Genomic DNA, 14,057 nt, shown 5'->3' with positions numbered 1-14,057 from the left:
CTTCCGTGGGGCGAGGTTTTTTTTTTTGCATACGCAGCCGAGGCCGATTTTACATCACACTGAGCATTTAGCACCGACTCGCGGCTGCTCCTCTCCTGCTGCCTTTCCCGGTTTTGTTTTGATTTGATTTGGTTGCACAGGGTTTGCGCTCAGGGTGATCTTTCCCAGTGACGTGGGAGCAAGAGCTGGCATCATGGGACATGGGTTCAACATCTTGCTTTGCACCGATGCGGCAGAGCGAGAGGCAGTAGGGTGATTAAACTCATCACCTCCTCAAAAACGAGTCGTGTAGCTCCTGAGGGCACCCAAAACTTCCCCAAAAAGCCTGACTTTTGGTGGCCTCTCTGCTGCTCAGCTCAATGGGGCCGCAGACCTGTGATCCTGATGGTGGCTGGCGTGGCAGAGCTTCTGTCCAACCTGCCAAATTTAGCTGTGGTGTCGTCCAATATGCCATTTAGTCCTGGTACTAGGGAATAGTCCCTGGCATGGTCTAATTTACTAACTTTTGCACTTGTAGCTCTCTAAGGCTGCAGGAGGATGTGGCCGTGCTCCAGCTTGTCTCCCATAACTCTTCCCCTTATGGTGATGGGTCCAAGGGAAGTGGAGGGAGGTCTTGGGTGAGCTGAGGTTTAAAATGAACTTATCAGCAACATCCACGTTGCTTTCTAACCCCATTTCCGTTGTAGTTTTTATCTTGCCCCAGCTTCTGAGAAAGCCCTGAATGGTGATCTGCAGAGTGGCAAAGCCCAGCAGTGCAGAAGGGAGGTGCCTCATCTTATCTTCATCTTATCCTCAAGGTCTCTTCTAACGCTGTGTCAGCAGGGCTGAGATGGAGGGTACTCAGCATCCCAGAGCAAAGATCCAGCTCTTGATGCCTCTTAACTGTTGGGTTTCATAGAATCATAGAATGGTTCAGGTTGGAAGGGACCTTCAAAGCCCCAACCAGATCAGGTTGCTCAGAGCCTCATCCAGGGCTGGTTGTTGGGATGTGCTCCCTGCAGTTTCATTCCTGTTGTGTCCATTGTGTCTTTTCCTCCATTAAATAATTAACACTCCTTTTCACGTGGCTTCCAAGCCCCCTTCTTTCCCGTTTCTCTGCCTCCCGCATCCTTGCCTGTATGAACGCTGTCAGGGCTTTCAACGGCTGCTCTGAGTGAGGTGTTTAGAAATGAAAGTGCCCGAGTCTGTGTGCTCCATTAAAATCCACTGGAAGCTGCTTACGGTACTGGGGATGCATCTTAATACAGGTGATTTTCAGGAAGCCAGTGCAAGAGGAGGTGTCTCCTATGGAGAGTGAGCAAGACTTGAAAACAATCTGTCTGCTTTAGCCTTCGCAGAAGTCTTCAGAACTACTGTCTCACTGCTGGCGATGCGTGCGAGGAGGCTGACTTTGCAGTGGCAAACAAGCCGCACAGAAATCAAAGTGAGAAGTCCACAAATCCCAAATTTCTCACTCTTCCAAGCAGACCTTGCCTTTTCTGCCCATCTGGGAAGCGCAAGACTTGCTGTTCCTAGGCAGTTCATCAGGGGCAAAGCCATGTGTACATGCTCGAGATAAGCCAGTGATGGAGGTAAAAAAATGTTGACTGTGTCATCAGTTAAATAAGAAGAAACCTACTTGAGGTGAAGAAAATTAAAACCATGAAAAGTAGAAAAGAGCAATCAAGCCTCGACCTAAATTTCCTCTTTTTTTTTCCTGCTTGCACAGTTGAAGGAGACCCAGGCTTGTGCGTTGGCTGCGTTACTCTTGGATGATGCTGACTGGTTGGCCATCATGAGGATCTTCCCCTGGGCCAAGCAGCTTGGTTGACTCTGTCATCACTGGACAGAATCTCTGAAGGTTCGTTCAATCTAAAGTAAATGTCTACGTTTGTTTGGATGAATGCACCATAAAAACGATGTCTTTTGGACTATGAATGAAGCCAAGGGTACAAAGCTCCGATGGAGACATGCACAACAAAGACATTTAAGTCTAGGGGAGATGTGAATGCCTTTTGCTGGGTCCTGGTTGTCAGTCCTATCCAGCTTTGATGCCCATAATACGGTCTCTGCAGCCTATGTTTCAATGACCTGCAGACATTTTAACTCAGGACCTCAGAGCTGAGGGCCAAGCACAGTTTTTCAGGGGCGGAAAATAATTTGCTGTTCAGCTCAACTTCTTCATTGCTGTAAACCAGTTCTTTGGCTCTCAAGTCCTTTGAGCACTGGAGTGTGCTGCATGTTGAATTAACCAAATTGCTGTCCGTATCACTCTTCCTCTGGGTCAACGTGGTCCTTGAGATGCTCCAATGCTACGATAACAAGGTCCATGAATACCTAAGAAACCGGGTTGCTGGTCACTGCTGTAGGTGTGATGGGTCAGCCATGACTTCAAAGTTGCCCTGTGCAGCCTTATGGTCCTGAGAGAGCTCCACGGGTTTTGTACTTCACCAAGACTCATGATGTTTCATTCCTGTTTGTGTTAATAATGCCCTGTGACAGCTACTGTGGACAGAGTGATGCTGTGGAAATGCTGTGACCCCCAGAAGTGGGGTTGCAGGGTCATCAGCCACACGCCATCCTTCAGAGCTTGGGACTGTCTCCTAGAGGATGTCACCAGAGCAGTTTGTGAAATTGAGGTCTGTGCTGGAGAAGATTGAGGCTGTGAGGTTTAATGGCAGGGGAGACATGGGCATCCCCTGGGGTGAGAGGAAGAGAAAGAGAAGATGTTGGTACGGGAAGGGAGAAAAGCAGCATGATCCCTTTGCTGGTGAAACGAAGGAGTGAAGTCTTTGAAAGCCCTTTGCAGGCCATTTCTTCTGCGCCCATTTTCGGAGGGCACACAAAGGCACGACAGTGGGAGCAGCACCCAGGGCTGAGGTGACCAGGCTGGCTGTCTCTCCATCCTGATTATTTCATAAACCAAAGCGAACTACCGGGCATTTGAAATGCTCAAGTACAGTGGCTAAGGAGCTGTGAAGCATTAACACTGATGAGAGCTTTGTCTTGATTAATTTTTTATTATTTTCTTTCAGGGCAGCACTGGGTTTGTAGCGACAGTCAAGCGGGAGCTGAGGTCATTCGAGTGCCAAGGATACCGATGTGCTGGACAGTCCCTGGAAGCCCTTGTGCAGTTCACATGAAGGAAACATCTCCAGCAGTCAGGGCATTGTTTGCTGTCTCCTCCTTTCTTGACCTCACTGCTGAGATTGCCAACAGGGGTTGGTGTTCACGACCTGTCCCAGCACATCATGAGGACGTGTTGGTGACTGCGGGGTTTCATACTGCAGCTAAATTGTGATGATAGTGTCCAAAACCAGCCATCTTGCATCCTTTCTGTCCTAGCTACGTGGTCCTGCTCTGTCCCTTGGACCAGCACTAACCGTGCTCTGAGACCGTGGACAGCTGGTCTGGGGATACTCCCCAACATGAAGTACATCACTTTGGTTGTAAGATGCTTTTCCACTGGTTTATCATCTCCTTCAGTGGGGCTGGCTGAGCTCTGGAACCTGGCTACATGGGTGGGTTTGGATAGAGGGACTGCGTCTTTGAGTGACAGCTGGCTATTTGACTGGCTCCTCTCCATTGCAAAACTGCCTTCAGGAGCTGGGATACTCTTGTGTCCTTCTCTGTCATTGGTTCTTATGAGCTGGATCACTCTGAGGGCATTGAAACACATTCCCAGGGCACGTACAGCTGGATGAAGCATGTTCCCAGGTGGAGAAGTCAACCAGAGATGTTCTGCCTGTGCCCTAGGGCCAGGCTACCTCCTTGTATCAAGGCAGCTGTCCTTGGGACCTGCCCAGAGCCTATCCCAGTGGCTATTTGCACTAAAAATCCAACTTCTGAACTTTCTGGATGGTGGGAGGGGTCTTCCCCACCCCATTCTGAGTTCCTGGGTCTGACTTAGGAAGTGCTCTAAGACAAGCTCCAATGTTTTTAGTAAGGCAGAGATGTGTGCCAGTCCTGAGGGTAGAAAACCATGGCCAGACCAAGGCTGAATGCTGACCACGGAGGGTTTCTCTAAAGCTTATTTCTGCAGAGAAGGGCCTGGGACTTCTCTGGAGACACTCTTCTCGTAGCAAAGGCTGGAAGTCATCTTGCTGGAGCTGGCCTGAGGGACCGATTTAGGGGAATATGGATTAGACTTCTGCAGAAATTCTCTTATAATGCGTAGGTAAGGAAACTGCTGCTGTGGCTCCATGAGGTGTCAGTGAGGGTAACCACTAGACACATGAAAAGGGGCTTTTTACTCCTTGACAGCTGTCATTGAAGACTTCCAGCTCTTCTCAGAGGAGGCCACACTGCTCCAAAAGTGTGAACAAAGTCCTCTGTGTTTTTCTGGCTGAAAAATCCCCTGACTTTTCCCACCCTGGGTCATTTTAATCCCGATTAGTTCCCTGATGAGGCTCACCACAAGTGCTTGCAGGAGGCTAGAGGGGGGGACAATGTAATGGAATTATGGAGATGGGTTTCTTTCCATTTGGGAATAGAAAGAAAGCAGCAGCTTTGGGTTAAAGAGCTGTCTGGACTTGGCTATGTAGGGCTGAGAGGATACGCGGGTCAGGGCTGAGAGGATACACGGGTCAGGGCTGAGAAGGTGCGCAAGTCAAAACTGCAGAGCAAGCCCCTAAGCATTACCTCCAGTGCAGCCAGATTTTCCCAACACAGGCCTTGCTTGTCCCCACAACGGTCTTCAAAAATGACAGTGGCTTTGAATCAGGCTCTATCCTTGGAAACACCGGTGCCCGCACAGGTTTGGGGATCATTTAGCTCAGCAACTGTTGGTGGCAGCAGGCAGCACAAAAGAAGTTGCAAGAAACTCCATGGGGCATTATGAAACAAGTTGAGCTTGGGGATTTTTCTCAGTTCCCCTCCTCACTCAAAGGCTGGATTTTGCCTTCTCCATCACTCAGGAGAAAGGAGCTCCAACGTGGAGCTGGCTTGGGATGGGACTCGGAGCCAAAGCCTGGTGTCTGAATGCAATGCAGCTTTGAGGCGGAGAGGCTGAAAGCTGGAAAATGCTAAAGACCCATTAGATCATCTGCTCCATCCCCAGGAGGGTCGGTAGGATTGTCCCCCTGAGGTGGCTGGGATGGAAATGCCTACTGTTGCCAGGTTTTCATGGTGGTCCTCTGGGAAGAGCAGCAAAGCCCAGCATGTCTCCCTGCCAGTGTACGAAACTCTGTGAAATTTCTACCTTTTGCTTCTAGTTAGAGCAGCCTAAGCATCCCCTTTTTCCCGAGAGACCTCTGCCCTCCAGGTAAGGGAGAACCTTCTTCCATATGTCTACCCATCTGTCTGTCTACTGAGGTCCCTGCAGCATCGGTGCCTACCTGCAAGGGACATTACCGGGCCCCTGGGTCCTGCCAGCCCCCAGGGTAGGATGAGAGGCAGCAACCGCAGCCGAGCAATTGGGTAGGATGCAAACAAAGAAACCATGTCCAAGAAGGATCATCCTTACTGAGAAATTCCCCTGCTGAAACACATCAGACGATTTCATTTCTCCATGCCTGTGAGTCTGCACCCTCTTGGGGCTGGCACCACCTTTCCCAAGCTGTGCACGAGCTGAAAGCCCATGCCTGGTCTCCATTCCTTTCCCTGTGGGACAGCGGGGACATTTATGTATTTACTTCTAAACGGACAAGCCATGCCACCAAGGGGTCAGGATGCAGAGCGTATGTCTGTGGAGGGCTGAGAACAGGACCTGGGTGAAGGTGGGGATGGTTCAGCCAACCAGCCCGATGGGTTGAGAGTTGGGGGAGATTGCGGTCAGGACTGTGTTTTCCCTGGCCACCCAAGGAAGTATTTTTCTGCAAGAGGGGAGGGAAAGAAACTGTGAGGCCCCGGGTGAGATGTCCATGGGTCTACTGAGTCTGCTGGAGGGCTTGGAGAGCTGTGCAGAGCCACGGGGATACGGACAGGGTTGCTGGTGCAACAGCTCTGCACTCGGGCTCACCGTGCAATGTTGTGTTTTGCCCTGTACTGGGGACATTTCAGTGGCCAGCCTGTGCCTGGCTCTGCCCAGTCTGGGAAGGAATTTATTGCTACTCCAATCCAGAGACCATCAGAGTTGGCAGGGATGTCTCCATAGATGTGAAACCTGTTCCCATGACACCTCCTTCCACCTCGGGGCCCCTGGTCAAAAGACCCATGGTCACATCAGCACTGCTTTGCTTTAGACATAGAAACCCTTCCCCCTGGTCCAACATCTCCTGTACCAGCTGAAGCAGAAAAGCTTTGTTATCGGAGCACCGAGTCATTACAGCTTGGAAAAAAAAAAAAAAACCCACACTCCATAAATAACCAAGGTGTATTTAGACTGTGAATTTGTGCAATCCAATTTAAATTGTAAAATGTTTAGAAAGCTGGCTGGCTGGCGATGAGGACCTGTCCTCTTCTGTCCATATGCTACACAGAGCATGGTGAGGGCCTGGACTCCAGTGGGATGGCCAGGTGCTATCACACCAAGTGTGATAAGGACAGCAATAACCAACCAAAACACTCATGAAAACCTTTGAATGGTAGCCCAGAGAACTTCAGAGGCAGCTCATGTCCCAGAGAAGACATGAACCCAACACAAGGCAACCAATGCATCAGTCAGACCCATGAAAATTTATTGTCACCGTGCCAAAATGGAGTAAAACTAGCTGAATTTATTTCAATGCAGTTTGCTGCTGAAGCAGCTGAAGAACCTCTTAGGAAGAGGATCTTCTGAGGTCAGGAAGGGCAGAGGTGGACTTTCTGCAATGCTTGGCCCTCAGGTCCAGTGGGTGAGCCAGGTGCCTGCGTGACGCGTTGTGCCACCAAAATGGGCTCATGGTCACTCTGCTAATTCCCCCAGTCCCAGCACTCTCTCTTGTGCTGACTTTTCCATCTGAGCTCATTGACATGGCTAAATTTGAGCATTGCCTTGCTCTTGCTGTACCTTCATCCTCCAAAGCTGCAGGAGGCTACAGGCATGAGCTGCTGTGGCCCCAAAGCCCTAGAGCCATCTTCCACCACTGGTTTTAAGTCCTGCTTCCATGACTTACTGGCATTGCATTCACCCTTCCCCGTCAATGTGCAGACGTGTTGAACGCAATGAGGTTTAGGTGAGGTCAGGACCAAGGGTCTGCAGTCACAGAGGACTCCCTGTGTCTCAAAATTCCTTGATCCCAAGAATGGAAGAGGTCTTGGGCCACTTCTGCCAGCCTTGTGCCACTGGCATCATGTTGCTGGTGAAACACTGGGATGGGGCAGCCTGTGAGAAGGACAACACGTGGTCTTCCTCCCCTACAAAGACATCTTATATCAAGCATCTTCGGGATGCTGCTGTTTCTTCCCAGCCCATGGGGCAAGGTGTCCCTAGTTCCCATCATCCCACCCCAGCGTTTTCAGCCGTGCAACCCTTCCTGGTTAACCTGGTGGCATTCTCCTCCCTCTGCTCCTCGCTTTCCCCTCCTTTTCCCCTCTCAGTGCTCACCCCCGCCGGCAGCCGGCGAGAGCCTCTTTCAGGTTACCTCCCAGCTTTAATTGAAAGCAGTCGACGCTGAGCACAGGCGGCACACAAACACGCCGAGACCCGGGAGCCACTCTGAAGCCTGACTCAGGTTGGGGAACCTGCCGGCACATCGCGGGGCAGACAGATAATTAAAGTGACAATCGATCACTCGGGAGTAAAGGTGGGGGATGCAGCGGCGACAGAGGAAGCGGTGCCTCTCCCGAGGAAGTCGCGGCAGCGCCAGCAAGCCGTGCTGAGCAAACGGCCCAGGTGAAACCCCTTCTGGCCACCTCCAACCCAGCCCACGTGGCCACCCTTGCCCCTGCACCACTTGGCGTAGAGGGGTTTGAAGTCCCTTGGGTGCTGCCGGTGCGGGGTAAAAAAAGGCAGGGTTTGATTGCTGGAGTCTTGTGGCGTTTAAAAGCGCGAGCAGGAGCGAGACTTGTGTGTGCGCGTTAAGACAGATGGGCTAAAATTTCCGAATGCTCATGAAAGATTCAGGGGCGTCACTTGTTAAATTTAATTGGGAGAAACCCGACTCAGTGCCTGACTGCATGGTTTGCTGGCTTTTTCCTAAGAAGTCAACTGACAAGCTTGTCGTGTGCAGTTTTTTCTTCTCTCTTTCCCTCCCACCTCCTTTCCCCAGCTCCTGCCATGGGCTGAGTCGTGAATAATTTGGGGAGCGTTATCTCCTGTTTCCTGTCGGGGCAAGCACCGCTCCCGGAGTAGCAGGCGCATGGGGAGGAGAGAGGTGGGTTTTTGGTGATGCTGTCGGCTTAGGATCCCGGGGAAAGGAGCTCAAGCGCTGCCTCTGCTGCAGGTTCCTCGCCTCCCCTCAAGCCAGAGATTTTGTTCCAAATCCAGGAAGGGATGTAGGTGCTTCAATAAATGTCAGGCGCCAGCACAGATATGGGCTGTAATCACTCTGTCGGAGGCCTGGGACACTTTTCTTTCCCACATGAACACCCACTGGGAGGAAGGGGAGATGTCAAAGCCCCTCTTCTGAGCAGATCCTCCTCCAGAGTGGAGCTTTCCAGAGGGTGGAGGAAACCTGTGTGCAAACAGGGGTGACAATGAAGTTTGATGGCTTCTTCTCAAGGGGAATTTGGAAAGTGATGGGTGTTTTAGGTGAGGAAGTGCATGTGCTGCTTGATTCTTGTTTAAAAATAAAAGAGATGCCAGGAGGGACTCATCCCTCCAAAAGCAGCTATCTGTGCTCGTCGTGGCTGCCTCTGCTGCCAGGGAGAAAAATAGGCCTTGCTGGAGGGGCAATTCATCTCATCTGAACTTTGATGTCTGCAAAAAGCCAGATGAATCGCACCTGAAAATGCCTGCTTCTCCCTAATGACTCCAAGAAAAGCTGATGTGACTCCCAGAGGTATTCTCCTGCTCCACAGATATCCTTGGAGAGGTGATGTGGACCCTCCCCGCTCTTATTTAGGTATGCGATGCCAAGTGCTCACTCCAGCCCCATGCCTGGACCTGGAACTAGATTTGCACAAGATCTCCACATCCTTGAGCACTTCCAGGTCAAGCTTGTATCCAGCCACAGCACGGTGTGAGCAGAGAGTTTTGGAAACCACGCATCTCCAAACGGTCTTTTGCTGAAGGTGGGATGCTGCTGGCTGGCAGCTGTCACATCATATTTAATACCTGAGTGCATCTCAGGCATAGCCTTAACTCTGGGGATGATGGGCAGTGGCAGTGCTCACTAGGTCCGGTTGGTGTGCACAGGAACTGCTAGGCACAATGTAAAGGTGGTTTGTAATCTGCTACATGACCTGGTCATCACTTCTCATGCATGAAGGACGTGGAACAGGAGCCCTTTCAATGGCCTGTGTGTTGTCTGCTAGGGTCTACGAGCCTAAATTAAACTATTCTTGCCATTAAGACTTGGCAAAATATAAAATCCACACATTTTTCCATCTGCTGTTCTTCTGTCTGTTCATTTATTCTCCATCCATCCATCCATCCATCCATCCTCTCTTGTCCAAGGTTGCAATTTAAATATCTTAGGAAGAAATTCTTTTTCCCCTCCATGCCACATGCTGGCTGGGAGATGTGTTGTCCTCCCCAGTTAGCTTCACACTGCCTGGATGTGCCTTTTGAACCCCTCAGTGCTGCATGGGACTGCTCTTTTCCTGTAGATGGAGTGGATCAATGGCTTAACTGGTTTATGAAATGAGTATGGCTTTGTTGCTCTAGCTGATAAATCACTGGAGTTATTACCAGGGGTCAGAAGTGAAGGATACTAGTCAACCCCATCTGTAAATCTATGATTTTTTCTTTTATGTGTCTCAGTCCATGATCCTAGGGCCAAAAGTGGCTTTTGGTGAACATCTGGACGTGTGGGAGTGCTCCTGCAGAGAGAGGCAGCCCTAAAGTTAGGACACAGAGTTGTGCAGGGTAGATCTTCACTTGGTTTTAGGTGCCAAATTCTCATGTGTTTCACTAGGAGTGAGATGTGTTGATACCAACATCTTCTAGATGAGGTTGGTAGGACACCTCAAGTCAGTCTTCACTGCATTAAGCCCAACACGCTGGCTTCAGACATGTGACAGAGTTACTACAATTCAGCATCTTCTCATTCGTCAGTTGGGCTGTGGTAACCTCCTGTCCTTGGAGATCTCGGCCACCAAAATGCTTTAGTGTGAATGATGTTAATTAGGGCTTAAGAGAAACCACACAGTTGTAGTTGAAAAGACCACACAGCTCAGCTGATGGTGGGTAGCTCACTAAGCTGCTCTACCTCAGTTTCTTTGGGTCTTCTGCCCTTGCCATGAGCTCATCCTTGAACCGCTGGCTGGACAGGACCATCTCACCTACAGCAGTATCCTCAAAGGCTGAAGGAACAGTAATGAAAGTGCTGCTTCCTTCTTGCCACGGTTAATTACCCCCTTCGTTAACAACTTGCTGTGCATCTCCAGTATGTATTAGTCAAGCTTTACCTTTGACTGTTGGATCTTGCAGACTTTGTCTGCTCTGAGATAAGTTGAATTAAAAAAAAAAAAACAGATGACAGCACATAGGCAGGTTCCCGCAGCTCCATGGTGACTCAGTTGCAGTTTCACACTGATTTGGTTTCTGGCTTTGAATTTCTCAGGGTAGATATACACATTTTAAGGAAAAAAAAAAAAGAAAAAAAAAAGTGAAATTTGCTAATCACCTCAGCTACCCAGGGGGGAGTTTATTGCCTATAATTGCAAAACTTTCGCCAAACTTCGATTGCACTTGCGGTATCCAAGGGATGTGCTCCCAGGCCTGTTACCCGAAGTGACACGAAGCGTAGCGAGACACATGACTGGTGAGAAAGCAGCAGGAGATTGAATCTCTACAGGTCCCACGGCCACTGGTGACTTCTGGCTATTTCAGTGCCAGAGCATGAGGCAGGTTTGGAGTCTGCTGCAGGAAGGGAAGCGTTTCTGTCAAAAATTTCAAAAGCAAAAGCAACTGAGTCTTTTGATGACAGTTTCTGCTGGAGATTGTCTTTATATATGTCCTTTTTTTCCCCCTTCTTAAAAAAAGAAAAATCACCCCTCCTCCCCTTCTTCCCCACTAGCAAAGGAAGAGGAAAGGGAGGAAAAAGAATTATTAGGAAAGGGAAAGAAAAGATGCGTGCAATAGAAAAATGCTCCCCATAATTTTCTGTGTTGAAAATGAAGTCTCCAAAAATCCCCTACTTGGCTTTGACGCAAAATAAAAGATGTTTGCATGACACAGACAGTTTTGTATTGTTCTGTACTCCATTTTTCACTAACAAACCACAGCAACAGAGCAGACTTTTGCTTACTGAGTCTCAAACAGGGTCTGTCAATCTGACATTCAGACCCATCTGGCCAGAAGTGGTCCCAGAGACGTTGCAGCAGGAGGGTGACAATGCCTTGCTGCCAGCAGCTGCCCTCTATCAGGTTCCTGCACCGTGAGGATCTGGTGGGGGAATATGCCCTGCAGATCTCTTGTGTCAGCAATGTCGTAGGTCCAGGTTTCAGACCTTGGCATGGAGGCTGCCAGGAAGGATGTGATGGGTGAGCTCTGGAGGATGATGGAAACCTCCCATCGAGGTCCTTTGCAATGTTTGATAGGACTCATGAGACTCCAGTGAGCACCCCATGGGGCTGGATTTACCTGATCTTTCCTCAGTTCTTCTGTCATGAACATGCTGACAATGTTCTCTAGACTCACCACACAGGTTTCTCAGGACTATATATTCCCACTCAAGGCATAAAGACCTGGGGTGGAAGAGATGGATTCAACATGGACCTCAACCTCTGATTGTAAAAGAGTCACTTGTTTAGGAGCTCCTTCCAACCTGGATGGTGCTATTCAAAGTAAAGCTCTTCTGCCTCTCTTCCAGTGCCATCTGCATCCTTTAAGTCATCCAACTACTTCTTGAGTTAAATTGTTTGGTAATATATTTTAAGTTATCTGGTAATTCATCCATGCCATCCACCGGAGTGATTTGGTACCTACAGAGGGCTCTACGATTCTAGACGTCTCTCCAAATCAATGGAGTGCAAGTCCCCTCTCTGCACTACTCTATTTTCCTGTAAGCACCTGAGAAATGAAGGCCTGTTTTACTTGCTGAGCTTCAATGAGCACAGCCCCTCGCAAACCCCTTTCCTTGAAGTGTCCTACTGAGTTGCACCACGCTGTGTGTAGGACAGGCTGGAGTCTCGTACAAGGATATGTCTGTCTTCGGTTAACGCTCAACTGAAACAGACAGGCAAGGGGATGTCCAGTTACCCATGCAGCATTTGGGACCCTGAGCCCTCATTCTGCGTGTAAAGCGAAGTGTGCAATGTGATGCTGAGAAAAAGAAGGAGCAAGATTTGCCCGATAGTTGAGAAGACTCGCTTTTGGTGCTCGCATCCACATTGCCTCAATATTTCTGTGGTTGGAAGGTGGGACCTACTGTAGGCCAGCCCTCCTATATTACTATCAGGGGATCTCAGGTGTGCTCGGACTCAGAGCTTCTTCCAAAATGTCCTTATCTAATTTGTGGAAGGATCTTGTGCAAAGTGGCCTCCTGTTAACTCATCAGAAATTGAGCAGAATAGATGGATTTTTATCCACCCTCCTCCAAGATGACTGGGTTTTGTTCTAGTTTCACTCAGGGAGAAAAGAGCTCCTGGTGCTTGGGATGCTGTAGAGGCCCAGCACGGTCTATCTGCTCCTGCAGCTCTCTCTCACTCCCTGCCATATCTGATCGTGTCGGCAGAGACAGGTCCCAGGACTCCAGCGTGGGTGTTTCTGGACCCATCTGAGTTCTTCACTGCAGTATACAGCCTAGCTAATCCTTGCTCCATGGTGATGGGAGCCGTTTCCCTTGGGGAATCCCCATCAGCTAGCACAGGTTTTGCTTCCACTTGTGGGTCATTGCCTTAGGCTGCCAGTGAGATTTTGTCAAAAGGAAAATACTACAGAAAATATTTAATTAAATTAAAACCCAGTAAATAAAAACCTCCCTTCTCCCGTTCCTCCCATGGAGGTTTTTAGACATTTCTGTGATGAGTCCTCTACAAAATCCAGAGGTTTAACGACTCAACAAGCTCAGTGGTACGATGCTAACCTACTGATGTCATTGTGGTTGTCCTGGGTGGGAAGTTCAACGCTTGAGGCCTCAGTTTGGATACCAGTGCCCTGCTTGGGTGAAGAATTTTGCTTGCCCAGGGTTTCCTGACCATGAAGTAGGGCAGCAATGCTGCCTTCACCAGTCTACATCCCCTTGCAGAAGAATTCTGGGGGCTCCCTAAGTGTCTGGGTGGAGTCTACCCATGAGATCGTGTTGGGACCTATTACAACAAGAGGAATAACGATCCTAACTGTGCAACTCTCCTTGGCCAGAAGATACAGCTTGGCCAGAGAAGTCCTGTGGAGCAGGAGCATTATTCAATGGAAACTGTTCTGGTTTGTGCTGTTGGGATGTTAAACCCAAAGCGTTGCGCCACCAAGGCTTTCTTGAGAGGGTAGGAGCTATTGCCTGCACTGTGGTAGGTGCTTCTCATCCTCCGTTGGGCTATGTAACTTGTCCTGAGTGTCGGGCCACTGCTGCTACCTGATTTACAGCAGCTCTCAGGGAGGATATGGACCACAGCCTAGAGCTTGTACAGCTAAAACTGTAGAAAATTCGCAGCAGAGCAGGCAATGGAAGGGTAGATGAGACGACTCCAGCGTAATCAACATCAGCAAGGCTGGGATTGAAACCCCTTTTCCTGGAAGTGCTCATCGAGTGCAATCTCTTTAAGGTTGGGAGAAGAAGCAGGCAGAGAGCAGTGCGTGTGCGAGCCAGGGGTCCAATGTTTAATGTTACTGCTGCTTAGGGGCAGAAATAGCTGCTATTAGGTTGCATTTAGTGATTTCGAGCCAGAATGTTGAGGTCACTGCCACGGAGTGTGACCTGGTGTTTTGTGTCCGCTGCCATTCTGCTGAGAGCTGACCTGGGAATGGCATCCCCCTCCTCCCGCGCTGGGTAAGTTGGGAGACTACTTGCCTCTTTCAGTGGGGGATTTTGCTGCTTTTAATTTCACGTGGCATGAAAGTATGTATGCGTGCATGTGGGAAATGGTCAGAGGAACAAATTTAAGGCCAAAACATG

The sequence above is a fragment of the Chlamydotis macqueenii genome, chromosome 2, assembly GCF_036417535.1.
Source record: "Chlamydotis macqueenii isolate bChlMac1 chromosome 2, bChlMac1.mat, whole genome shotgun sequence".
NCBI classification, from domain to species: Eukaryota; Metazoa; Chordata; class Aves; order Otidiformes; family Otididae; genus Chlamydotis; species Chlamydotis macqueenii.
The sequence above is the reverse complement of the archived record's forward strand: the minus strand, read 5'-3'. Positions refer to the sequence as shown.